Source organism: Balaenoptera physalus, assembly GCF_965194825.1.
Source record: "Balaenoptera physalus genome assembly, chromosome: 5".
Lineage (NCBI taxonomy): Eukaryota > Metazoa > Chordata > Mammalia > Artiodactyla > Balaenopteridae > Balaenoptera > Balaenoptera physalus.
Window position 1 is genome coordinate 61,934,868 of NC_138884.1, and position 12,752 is coordinate 61,947,619.

The following is a 12,752-nucleotide window of genomic DNA, read 5'->3' on the forward strand; positions in this document are numbered from 1 at the left end:
TTCTATGTTAAAAAATTTAATCTAGATTAAATGGACAAATTATGTGCTCCACCAGAACATAAAATGCTGATATTTATGCAAGAAAATATAGATACCTCAAACAGAAACGTAACAATGCAATTAATCTCAGACCCAGAGGGTTGCAGGTTAAGTTTAAGAAACTTCAATGAACAGGTAACCCAGTATTGTACTAGCTGTTCCCTAATTTCAAACATAGTTGGAGAAGGAGTTGTCTAACAGATTTTAGGATGCAAGTATAGCCTTGATTCCAAAATTTGTTTCGAACTATACAAAAAAAGAAGATTATAGGATCATTTCACTTATGAACATAGGTGCCGAAGTTTTAAATAACATATTAGCCTACCAACTCCAGCAGTGTATTCTTAAATAACAATCAAGGAAAAGTTAACCCAGATTGAAAAAAATGATTGAATAATGGAAAATTCTACCAATCGTAATTCATCAAATCAATGAATGCAAAGTGGATTATCATGTGATTTTTCCAATGATACAGGAAATATTTGAATATTTATTACTTAAAAACTAAAACAAAGCAAAACATTTCCTGAGACTAGGAATAGAAAACTTGGAACTTCCTTAATTTCATAAGGCCTGACCAACAAAATTCTATACCAACATAAAAAAACCATCTATTAGAGCAATTTCAATAAATCAGCAAGTTTTATAATATCAATTTGAAAAAGTAAAAGCTCTCCTCTCCACCAGCAATAACCAGCTACCAAATGGAGATCCATTCACAATAGCAACATGAACTGGAATTAACCTTATAAGGAAAGCCCAAGAACTTTATGGAGTAGATTCTCCATGTTCATGGTGGGGTGATTTAACATCTATAATTTCAGTGTCATCTCAACCAAAATTCCAGTCAGATTTTTCAGACTTTTAAAAATCCTCCCCTCTGCATCACAGTTATATGTACACTTGTCTTCTTTCCCCTCCTAAACCCTAAGTCATTTGAAGACAGTAATGTCTTCTCCATTTTTAAAATTCTTCGGCATGCCTAATAGCACAGAGTCTGGAATGATAGGTGCTTAAAGAAATATATGTTGAAGAAAAAGGAGGAAAAAGACTGTGAAGGTACACTTCCCATTTTTCATGATTTGTCGTAGGAAGAGTTCTTAAAATAGGTATGTAAAGTAGACATCAAGGTTGAAAGGCTTCTCAATTTCTTTTCTTTTCCTAAAGTTTTTAATATTATGATCAACTCTATCCTAAACTGGCTGAAGTTCTAATGAAGGTTTGGCATATTTATATTTATATATCACTGGATTTTAAAGAAATATTTCACTGACAGTTTCACATTGATTTCTAATCCAATTTCCCTTTGGATTCTCATGCACCAGCTATTTTCTTGTAATAGAAGCTTTGGGGAAATTATGTCATTTAAAAAAATTATTTATATTACTGTTCCTTCTCTTTTTCACAAAAAAAGCCCCACATACCTCTACTTTGTTTCTAAATTACTTATCAGTGTCTCTTTAAATAGCATATGAATCAGGCAATGCATCTGGCAAATTACTAGCTTGTATAATGTCCAAATATTTCCTCAATAGAAATAGAACCAGAATACTCACCAATTATCCAATGGTATGAAGACTGTGTCTATTTTATGAAAATTTTAAATTCTCAGGAGATTATGAGCCCATAGACTCATAAATATTAGACCCTGAAATTGATCTCAATAATTAGATGAGGAAAGAGAGAGGTTAAGTTAGTTTCTCACAGTCACAAAGAAGTTGGTGAAAGAAAACACAGCAGACACAATCAATCAATCAGCTATTCACTGACCGCCCATACCTTTTTGTTCTTATCATGACACTGTTATTCACGGTAGGGTAAATTTGAACAGTCATATAGAACAGCCAGACCTGCACGAAATTGTGAGGTCACTAATATTCTCCTTTCTTTCACAAATTTCTCTTCAGTGGAATACCAGTTCCTCACTTGGAACCATTACTTAACCTCTGTGAGCTTGTTACCTTACATGTACATTGGAGATAATGCCTATTCAAAAAGCTGTTGGAAAAATTACAGGACAAATGTAAGTCCTTGCTTCATAGTAGTTGATGAAGAGCATTTTTTTCTTCCTTCCTGTCTTTAAGACAATATGGTTTCTTAGTCTCTTAAATTCTACTTCCATGAAAACAGGAAAAATAACTCAACCTAACTTACTTTTTGATGAAACTAATTTATATCATTTTCCAAAAATATTTCTGTTATTTTATTCTAAAATAAAAATTATGATGACTATATAAAAGAAATATTGGATGGGTCATTTATGTGAACTCCTTCTTTGTGTCTATATATCATACTGAAAAACATTTATTTATATCCTAAAATTTGACGTTAGCTTCATTACAAATTTCTGACAATCCAAAGGGAAGGTATGGTAGAAAGAGCCCTAGATTAGGAGTGAGGAAAACTTGCCTCTAACTCTGGCTCTGCCATTATTAATCATGTCATTTAGGGTGAATCACTTAATATCCCTGGCTGCTCTTCTCCCCATCTGCAAACTCAAGGGGCTGAGCTAGGTGATTTCCGAGGTTCTTCACCCCAGAAGTGTCTCTGTTTTTCAGTGCTTTTACAGATGCTCTAGTCTTCCTGAGATTTCATCTTTCCTCATATACTTGTAACTTATACAAAACTACCAAGGACCTTACCACTCCTCTGAGATTTGCTCTTGGAGATTGGAGATATAGCCTAAAAATTAATAATAAAGGAATATGAAAACATTATTATGTTTATGGCTATGTATGGTTACACAAATGCTCAGATATATGTAGAAGAATATTAATCTATTATCTCACCTGAATTGTTAGAATATCATAGCAGTTTCCCTCAGAATATGTGTTAGAAGTAAAAAGAACTTGAAGGGTAAGAGTACCTACTTTTTGCATTTAGTGAATGGAAAAGGCTAAGCCAATTGTCAAAGTTGATAGCATATGTAATTACAGTACTGCATCTCCAACTTGCACAAGATACTTGAGGTATCCTAAATTTTTTGTAATTCCCTAAGTATGGTTCTCTCTGAAGCCACAATTACCTTCTGTGAACCTAACTACAGTTATCTGAAGAAAACACTTTTCATTCATTTCATTCATTTACACACTGCCTCATCTATTCAAAAGCAATTTTAAAAAAATTGAATCCCTCCACTTATGCACTGGATTCCAACTCTTTTATCTACTCAAGGAAATTGCTGCAGCAATTCTTCCCTAACCCACATAAATTTGTCATCTTTCCTGAGTACTTCCCATCTGTATAAAAATGCTATAATTTTCTCCCATGAAAATATAAACCCCTCTGGACCTCACAGCCCCTCTAGCTTTTCTTCTCCTTATGGAAGAATTCCCCAAAAGAACTGCCTGTATTTCTTCTCTCCAGTTATTCTCCTTCATTGTCTCCTGACTCCTACCCTAACCAGGCTTTCGCCACCACTGCTCTACCCAAATAGCTCATGCCAAGGTCAACAATTACCTTCGTGTTGTTGAATCCAACAGCCAGGCTTCGGTTCTCATTTTAGTTGACATATCAGCAGCACATGATGTAGATGATCACTTTCTTTTCCTGGAAACAGTTTCTTCATTTAGCTTCCAGGATAACTGTTATAAAAACAATAATAATGACTCACACAAGACAGCACTGTTCCATTTTGAAGTTCATCTGCATCTAGCATGATCCATCTGGTTTTCCATAAAGGTGAACACAGATGAAAGATGAATTCAACTGTGATATGATGAAGACTACTACCCCTCCATCTTTTTTTTTTTTATTTTGGAGAATAATGAGACTATTTATTCCACTGCCCACCTTTATCAGATTGCCAACAATAAAGCATTTTAGCATCAGATTCTTTTAAGAAATAAAGTGTTACAGGTAGAGTTGAGGCATCTTGTGCGTCACCTCCCCACCCCCGCCACCCCAGAGAGAGCCCCTTGCCAGGAATTTGGTACTTATCATTCTCCTGCACAGATGTTATTTCCCTTACAGGTTGTACGTCCATAAGCAAGGTACGATGATGCTTTGCAGGTTTTCAGACTTTATAAATGATGTCACATTTATATGTGTCCCTCAGTTCCACTTCCCCGCCCCTCCCCCCATCGTGCTTTTAAGATGTATCCTTGTTGATGGTACCTGTAATTCCAATTAATTCGTTTCCAGTTCTGCATAGTATTTCATTGTTTGGTTAAACCACAGTTTATCTGGTCTCCCAGGGAGGACTTTGAGGTGGTTTCCATTTTTTTCACTACTTTAGCCAGTGCTAGGACACGTTCTTGTACCTGTTTCTGCACACCTGGACCGCCGGGGGTCCTTGAAGGCAGGTGCATCTTCAGTGGCGGGCAGCCATGCCGGGTGGCTGATGATCTGCTGTGCCAGGGCGCCCCATGTCCTGGTTCCTGGTTCTTATGCTCTTGCCGTCACATGAGTGACCACTATTCACTTTCTGTCAGTCAAATGGCTGAAATTGTCTCATTGTCTTTGTTTGCAGGAGGCTGGTCTTCTGACTGTGCTCACAGATCTGTGGTCTGCTTTTGGGCAGGGTTTTTAATGTTCACACAGCTGAGTATGACAGGCCTTCCCGTTATGGTTTGTTCTTTTTGCTTCTTGATTAAGCAATCCTTTCCTACTTGAAAGCTGGAATTGCTCTTTTTTTTTTTTAACATCTTTATTGGAGTATAATTGCTTTACAATGGTGTGTTAGTTTCTGCTTTATAACAAAGTGAATCAGTTATACATATACATATGCTCCCATATCTCTTCCCTCTTGCGTCTCCCTCCCTCCCACCCTCCCTATCCCACCCCTCTAGGTGGTCACAAAGCACCGAGCTGATCTCCCTGTGCTATGTGGCTGCTTCCCACTAGCTATCTATTTTATGTTTGGTAGTGTATATATGTCCATGCCACTCTCTCACTTTGTCACAGCTTACCCTTCCCCCTCCCCATATCCTCAAGTCCATTCTCTAGTAGGTCTGTGTCTTTATTCCCGTCTTACAGCCAGGTTCTTCATGATTTTTTTTTTCTTAGATTCCATATATATGTGTTAGCATACGGTATTTGTTTTTCTCTTTCTGACTTACTTCACTCTGTATGACAGACTCTAGGTCCATCCACCTCACTACAAATATCTCAGTTTCGTTTCTTTTTATGGCTGAGTAATATTCCATTGTATATATATGTGTCACATCTTCTTTATCCATTCATCCGATGATGGACACTTAGGTTGCTTCCATGTCCTGGCTATTGTAAATAGAGCTGCAATGAACATTCTGGTACATGACTCTTTTTGCCTCTGAGTCCTTGTGAGTTTTTTTTCTTTAATTCAAACAGAAACTCACAAAAATTATAATCATCCTCATCAGTTCACTCAGTCCCATGTAATTAATTTTTTTTTCATCTTGATCTTTTGTTAGCACTTTTATGAGTTCATCAGTTTTTCATTAGAGTTCTGAAAATGCTTATTCATTCAGTTCAGCAGTCCAGTCAGTTACCAGAAACCTGTACTTGTCAGAGTCTTTTCCATGAATTCCTTGAAGATGAAATCCTTTTATATGAACATATTTGCAAAAGCATCAGAGTTCACCTAGAACTGTCTGTAAATGACAAAAGACTTAGAAATGACCATGGTTAAAGATTTGATGAAAGTTCATAATAATTCAATTGACAAGGAAATTTAGTTATTTCTGAGATATATATTTTAAAGTAATAACTAGAATTATGACTTATAACATTATACTAGAACATGTAAGACTTTTAGAAATTTCATGTAATGTCTGAAACATTTATAATAACATATTTCCATACAAATAACCCAATGAAAGTTTAGTATTAGTTGTTTTGTTTGTTTTTTTATACTGCAGGTTCTTATTAGTCATCAGTTTTATACACATCAGTGTATACATGTAAATCCCAATCGCCCAATTCAGCACACCACCATCCCCACCCCACCGCAGTTTTCCCCCCTTGGTGTCCATATGTCTGTTCTCTACGTCTGTGTCTCAACTTCTGCCCTGCAAACCGGCTCATCTGTACCATTTTTCTAGGTTCCACATACATGCGTTAATATACGATATTTGTTTTTCTATTTGACTTACTTCACTCTGTATGACAGTCTCTAGATCCATCCAAGTCTCAACAAATGACTCAATTTTGTACCTTTTTATGGCTGAGTAATATTCCATTGTTTACATGTACCACATCTTCTTTATCCATTCATCTGTTGATGGGCATTTAGGTTGCTTCCATGACCTGGCTATCGTAAATAGTGCTGCAATGAACATTGGGGTGCATGTGTCTTTTTGAATTATGGTTTTCTCTGGGTATATGCCCAGTAGTGGGATTGCTGAATCATATGGTAAATCTATTTTTAGTTTTTTAAGGAACCTCCATACTGTTCTCCACAGTGGCTGTATCAATTTACATTCCCACCAACAGTGCAAGAGGGTTCCCTTTTCTCCACACTCTCTCCAGCATTTGTTGTTTGTACATTTTCTGATGATGCCCATTCTAACTGGTGTGAGGTGATACCTCATTGTAGTTTTGATTTGCATTTCTCTAATAATTAGTGATGTTGAGCAGCTTTTCATGTGCTTCTTGGCCATCTGTATGTCTTCTTTGGAGAAATGTCTATTTAGGTCTTCTGCCCATTTTTGGATTGGGTAGTTTGTTTCTTTAATATTGAGCTAAATGAGCTGTTTATATATTTTGGAGATTAATCCTTTGTCCATTGATTCATTTGCAAATATTTTCTCCCATTCTGAGGGTTGTCTTTTCGTCTTGTTTATGGTTTCCTTTGCTGTGCAAAAGCTTTGAAGTTTCATTAGGTCCCATTTGTTTATTTTTGTTTTTATTGTCATTACTCTAGGAGGTGGATCAAAAAAGATCTTGCTGTGATTTATGTCAAAGAGTGTTCTTCCTATGTTTTCCTCTAAGAGTTTTATACTGTCCGGTCTTACATTTAGGTCTCAAACCCATTTTGAGTTTATTTTTCTCTATGGTGTTAGGGAGTGTTCTAATTTCATTATTTTACATGTAGCTGTCCAGTTTTCCCAGTACCACTTATTGAAGAGACTGTCTTTTCTCCATTGTATATCTTTGCCTCCTTTGTCATAGATTAGTTGACCATAGGTGCGTGGGTTTATCTCTGGGCTTTCTATCTTGTTCCATTGATCTTTATTTCGGTTTTTGTGCCAGTACCATATTGTCTTGATTACTGTAGCTTTGTAGTATAGTCGGAAGTGGGGGAGTCTGATTCCTCCAGCTCCATTTTTTTCCCTCAGGACTGCTTTGGCTATTCGGGGTCTTTTGTGTCTCCATACAAATTTTAAGATGATTTGTTCTAGTTCTGTAAAAAATGCCATTGGTAATTTGATAGGGATTGCATTGAATCTGTAGATTGCCTTGGGTAGTATAGTCATTTTCAGAATATTGATTCTTCCAATCCAAGAACATGGTATATCTCTCCATCTGTTTGTATCATCTTTAATTTCTTTCATCAGTTTCTTATAGTTTTCTGCATACAGGTCTTTTGTCTCCCTAGGTAGGTTTATTCCTAGGTATTTTATTCTTTTTGTTGCAGTGGTATATGGGAGTGTTTCCTTAATTCTCTTTCAGATTTTTCATCATTAGTGTATAGGAATGCAAGAGATTTCTGTGCATTAATTTTGTATCCTGCTACTTTACCAAATTCATTGTTTAGTTCTAGTAGTTTTCTGGTAGCATCTTTAGGATTCTCTATGTATAGTATCATGTCATCTGCAAACAGTGACAGTTTTACTTCTTTTTTTCCAATTTGTATTCCTTTTATTTCTTTTTCTTCTCTGATTGCTGTGGCTAGAACCTCCAAAACTATGTTGAATAATAGTGGTGAGAGTGGGCAACCTTGTCTTCTTCCTGATCTTAGTGGAAATGGTTTCAGTTTTTCACCATTGAGAATGATGTTGGCTATGGGTTTGTCATACATGGCCTTTATTATGTTGAGGTAGGTTCCCTCTATGCCTACTTTCTGGAGGGTTTTTATCATAAATGGGTGTTGAATTTTGTCAAAAATTTTTCTGCATCTATTGAGATGATCATATGGTTTTTATTCTTCAATTTGTTAATATGGTGTATCACATTGATTGATTTGCGTATATTGAAGAATCCTTGCATCCCTGGGATAAATCCCACTTGATCATGGTGTATGATCCCTTTACTGTGTTGTTGGATTCAGTTTGCTAGTATTTTGTTGAGGATTTTTACATGTATATTCATCAGTGATATTGGTCTGTAATTTTCTTTTTTTGTAGTATCTTTGTCTGGTTTTGGTATCAGGGTGATGGTGGCCTCATAGAATGAGTTTGGGAGTGTTCCTTCCTCTGCAATTTTTTGGAAGAGTTTGAGAAGGATGGGTGTTAGCTATTCTCTAAATGTTTGGTAGAATTCACCTGTGAAGCCATCTGGTCCTGGACTTCTGTTTGTTGGAAGATTTTTAATCACAGTTTCAATTTCAGTACTTGTGATTGGTCTGTTCATATTTTCTGTTTCTTCCTGGTTCAGTCTTGGAAGGTTATACCTTTCTAAGAATTTGTCCATTTCTTCCAGTTTGTCCGTTTTATTGGCATAGAGTTGCTTGTAGTAGTCTCTTAGGATGCTTTGTATTTCTGCGGTGTCTGTTGTAACTTCTCTGTTTTCATTTCTAATTTTATTGATTTGAGTCCTCTCCCTCTTTTTCTTGATGAGTCCGGCTAATGGCTTATCAATTTTGTTTATCTTCTCAAAGAACCAGCTTTTAGTTTTATTGATCTTTGCTATTGTTTTTTTTGTTTCTATTTCATTTATTTCCACTCTGATCTTTATGATTTCTTTCCTTCTGCTAACTTTGGGTTTTGTTTGTTCTTCTTTCTCTAGTTCCTTTAGGTGTAAGGTTAGATAGTTTACTTGAGATTTTTCTTGTTTCTTTAGACAGGCTTGTATAGCTATAAACTTCCCTCTTAGAACTGCTTTTGCTGCATCCCATAGGTTTTGGACCGTCGTGTTTTCATTGTCATTTGTCTCTAGGTATTTTTTGATTTCCTCTTTGATTTCTTCAGTGATCTCTTGGTTATTTAGTAACGTATTGTTTAGTCTCCATGTGTTTGTGTTTTTTACGTTTTTTTCCCTGTAATTCATTTCTAATCTCAAAGCGTTGTGGTCAGAAAAGATGCTTCATATGATTTCAATTTTCTTAAATTTACTGAGGCTTGATTTGTGACCCAAGATATGATCTATCCTGGAGAATGTTCCGTGCGCACTTGAGAAGAACGTGTAATCTGCTGTTTTTGGATGGAATGTCCTATAAATATCAATTAAATCTAACTGGTCTATTGTGTCATTTAAAGCTTCTGTTTCCTTATTTATTTTCTTTTTGGATGATCTGTCCATTGGTGTAAGTGAGGTGTTAAAGTCCCCCACTATTATTGTGTTACTGTCAATTTCCTCTTTTATAGCTGTTAGCAGTTGCCTTATGTATTGAGGTGCTCCTATATTGGGTGCATATATATTTATAATTGTTATATCTTCTTCTTGGATTGATCCCTTGATCATTATGTAGTGTCCTTCCTTGTCTCTTGTAACATTCTTTATCTTAAAGTCTATTTTATCTGATATGAGTATAGCTACTCCAGCTTTCTTTTGATTTCCATTTGCATGGAATATCTTTCTCCATCCCCTCACTTTCAGTCTGTATGTGTCCCTAGGTCTGAACTGGGTGTCTTGTAGACAGCATATATATGGGTCTTGTTTTTGTATCCATTCAGACAGTTTATGTCTTTTGGTTGGAGCATTTAATCATTTACATTTAAAGTAATTATCAATATGTATGTTCCTGTTACCATTTTCTTAATTGTTTTGGGTTTGTTTTTGTAGGTCTTTTCCTTCTCTTGTGTTTTCTGCCTAGAGATGTTCCTTTAGCATTTGTTGTAAAGCTGGTTTGGTGGTACTGAGTTCTCTTAACTTTTGCTTGTCTGTAAAGGTTTTAGTTTCTCCATCGAATCTGAGTGAGATCCTTGCTGGGTAGAGTAATCATGGTTGTAGGTTCTTCCCTTTCATCACTTTAAGTATATCATGCCACTCCCTTCTGGCTTGTAGAGTTTCTGCTGAGAAATCAGCTGTTAACCTTATGTGAGTTCCCTTGTATGTTATTTGTCGTTTTTCCCTTGCTGCTTTTAATATGTTTTCTTTGTATTTAGTTTTTGATAGTTTGATTAATATGTGTCTTGGTGTGTTTCTCCTTGGATTTATCCTGTATGGGACTCTCTGTGCTTCCTGGACTTGATTAACTATTTCCTTTCCCATATTAGGGAAGTTTTCAACTATAATCTCTTCAAATATTTTCTCAGACCCTTTCTTTTCCTCTTCTTCTTCTGAGACCCCTATAATTTGAATGTTGTTGCATTCAATGTTGTCCCAGAGGTCTCTGAGACTGTCCTCAGTTCTTTTCATTCTTTTTTCTTTATTCTGCTCTGCAGTAGTTATTTCCACTATTTTATCTTCCAGTTCACTTATCCGTTCTTCTGCCTCAGTTATCCTGCTATTGATCCCTTCTAGAGTATTTTTAATTTCATTTATTGTGTTGTTCATCGTTGCTTGTTTCCTCTTTAGTTCTTCTAGGTCCTTGTTAAATGTTTCTTGCATTTTCTGTATTCTATTTCCAAGATTTTGGATCATCTTTACTATCATTATTCTGAATTATTTTTCAGGTAGACTGCCTATTTCCTCTTCATTTGTTAGGTCTGGTGGGTTTTTACCTTGCTACTTCATCTGCTGTGTGTTTTTCTGTCTTCTCATTTTGCTTATCTTACTGTGTTTGGGGTCTCCTCTTCGCAGGCTGCAGGTTCGTAGTTCCCGTTGTTTTTGGTGTCTGTCCCCAGTGTCTAAGGTTGGTTCAGTGGGTTGTGTAGGCTTCCTGGTGGAGGGGACTAGTGCCTGTGTTCTGGTGGATAAGGCTGGATCTTGTCTTTCTGGTGGGCAGGTCCATGTCTGGTGGGGTGTTTTGGGGTGTCTGTGGCCTTATTATGATTTTAGGCAGCCTCTCTGCTAATGGGTGGGGTTGTGTTCTTGTCTTGCTAGTTGTTTGGCATAGGGTGTCCAGCAGTGTAGCTTGCTGGTCGTTGAGTGAAGCTGGGTCATGGTGTTGAGATGGAGATCTCTGGGAGATTTTCGCCGTTTGATATTACGTGGAGCTGGGAGGTCTCTTGTGGACCAGTGTCCTGAAGTTGGCTCTCTCACCTCAGAGGCACAGCCCTGATGCCTGGCTGGAGCACCAAGAGCCTTTCATCCACACGGCTCAGAATAAAAGGGAAAAAAGAAAGAGAAAGAAAGAAAGAGAGAAAGAGAGAAAGAGAGAAAGAGAGAAAGAGAGAAAGAGAGAAAGAGAGAGAGAGAGAGAGGGAGGGAGGGAGGGAGGGAGGGAGGGAGGGAGGAAGGAAGGAAGGAAGGAAGGAAGGAAGGAAGGAAGGAAGGAAGGAAGAAAGAAAGAAAGAAAGAAAGAAAGGAAAGAAAGAAAGAAAGAAAGAGAAAGAAAGAAAGAAAGAAAGAAAGAAAGAAAGAAAGAAGGAAAGGAAGGAAGGAAGGAAGGAAGGAAGGAAGGGAGGGAGGGAGGGAGGGAGAAAGAGGATAAAATAAAATAAAGATAAAATAAATTAAAGTTATTAAAATAAAAAATAAAAAATAATTATTAAGAAAAAAAAATTTTTTAAGTAAAAAAAAAAAAAAAATGGACATACAGAACCCGAGGACAAATGGTAAAAGCAAAGCTATACAGACAAAATGACACACAGAGGCATACACATACACACTCACAAAAGGAGAAAAGGGGGGAAATATATATATATCATTGCTCCCAAAGTCCACCTCCTCAATTTGGGATGATTCATTGTCTATTCAGGTATTCCACAGATGCAGGTACATCAAGTTGACTGTGGAGATTGAATCTGCTGCTCCTGAGGCTGCTGGGAGAGATTTCCCTTTCTCTTCTTTGTTCACACAGCTCCCGGGGTTCAGCTTTGGATTTGGACCCGCCTCTGCGTGTAGGTCGCCTGAGGGCATCTGTTCTTCGCTCACACAGGATGGGGTTAAAGGAGCAGCTGCTTCAGGGGCTCTGGCTCACTCAGGCCGGGGGGAGGGGGCGGTACGGAGGAGGCAGGGCGAGCCTGCGGCGGCAGAGGCCGGCGTGACTTTGCAGCAGCCTGAGGCGCACCGTGTGTTCTCCCGGGGAAGGTGTCCCTGGATCACGGGACCCTGGCAGTGGCGGGCTGCACAGGCCCCCAGGAGGGGAGGTGTGGAGAGTGACCTGTGCTCGCACACAGGCTTCTTGGTGGCGGCGGCAGCAGCCTTAGCGTCTCATGCCCGTCTCTGGGGTCCGCGCTGATCGCCGCAGCTCGCGCCCGTCTCTGGAGCTCGTTTAGGCGGCGCTCTGAATCCCCTCTCCTCGCGCACCAGGAAACACAGAGGCAAGAAAAAGTCTCTTGCCTCTTCAGCAGCTGCAGACTTTTTCCCGCACTCCCTCCCGGCTCGCTGTGGTGCGCTAACCCCTTCAGGCTGTGTTCACGCCGCCAACCCCAGTCCTCTCCCTGCGATCCGACCAAAGCCCGAGCCTCAGCTCCCAGCCCCGCCTGCCCCGGCAGGTGAGCAGACAAGCCTCTCAGGCTGCTGAGTGCTGGTCGGCACCGATCCTCTGTGCGGGAATCTCTCCGCTTTGCCCTCCGTACCCCTGT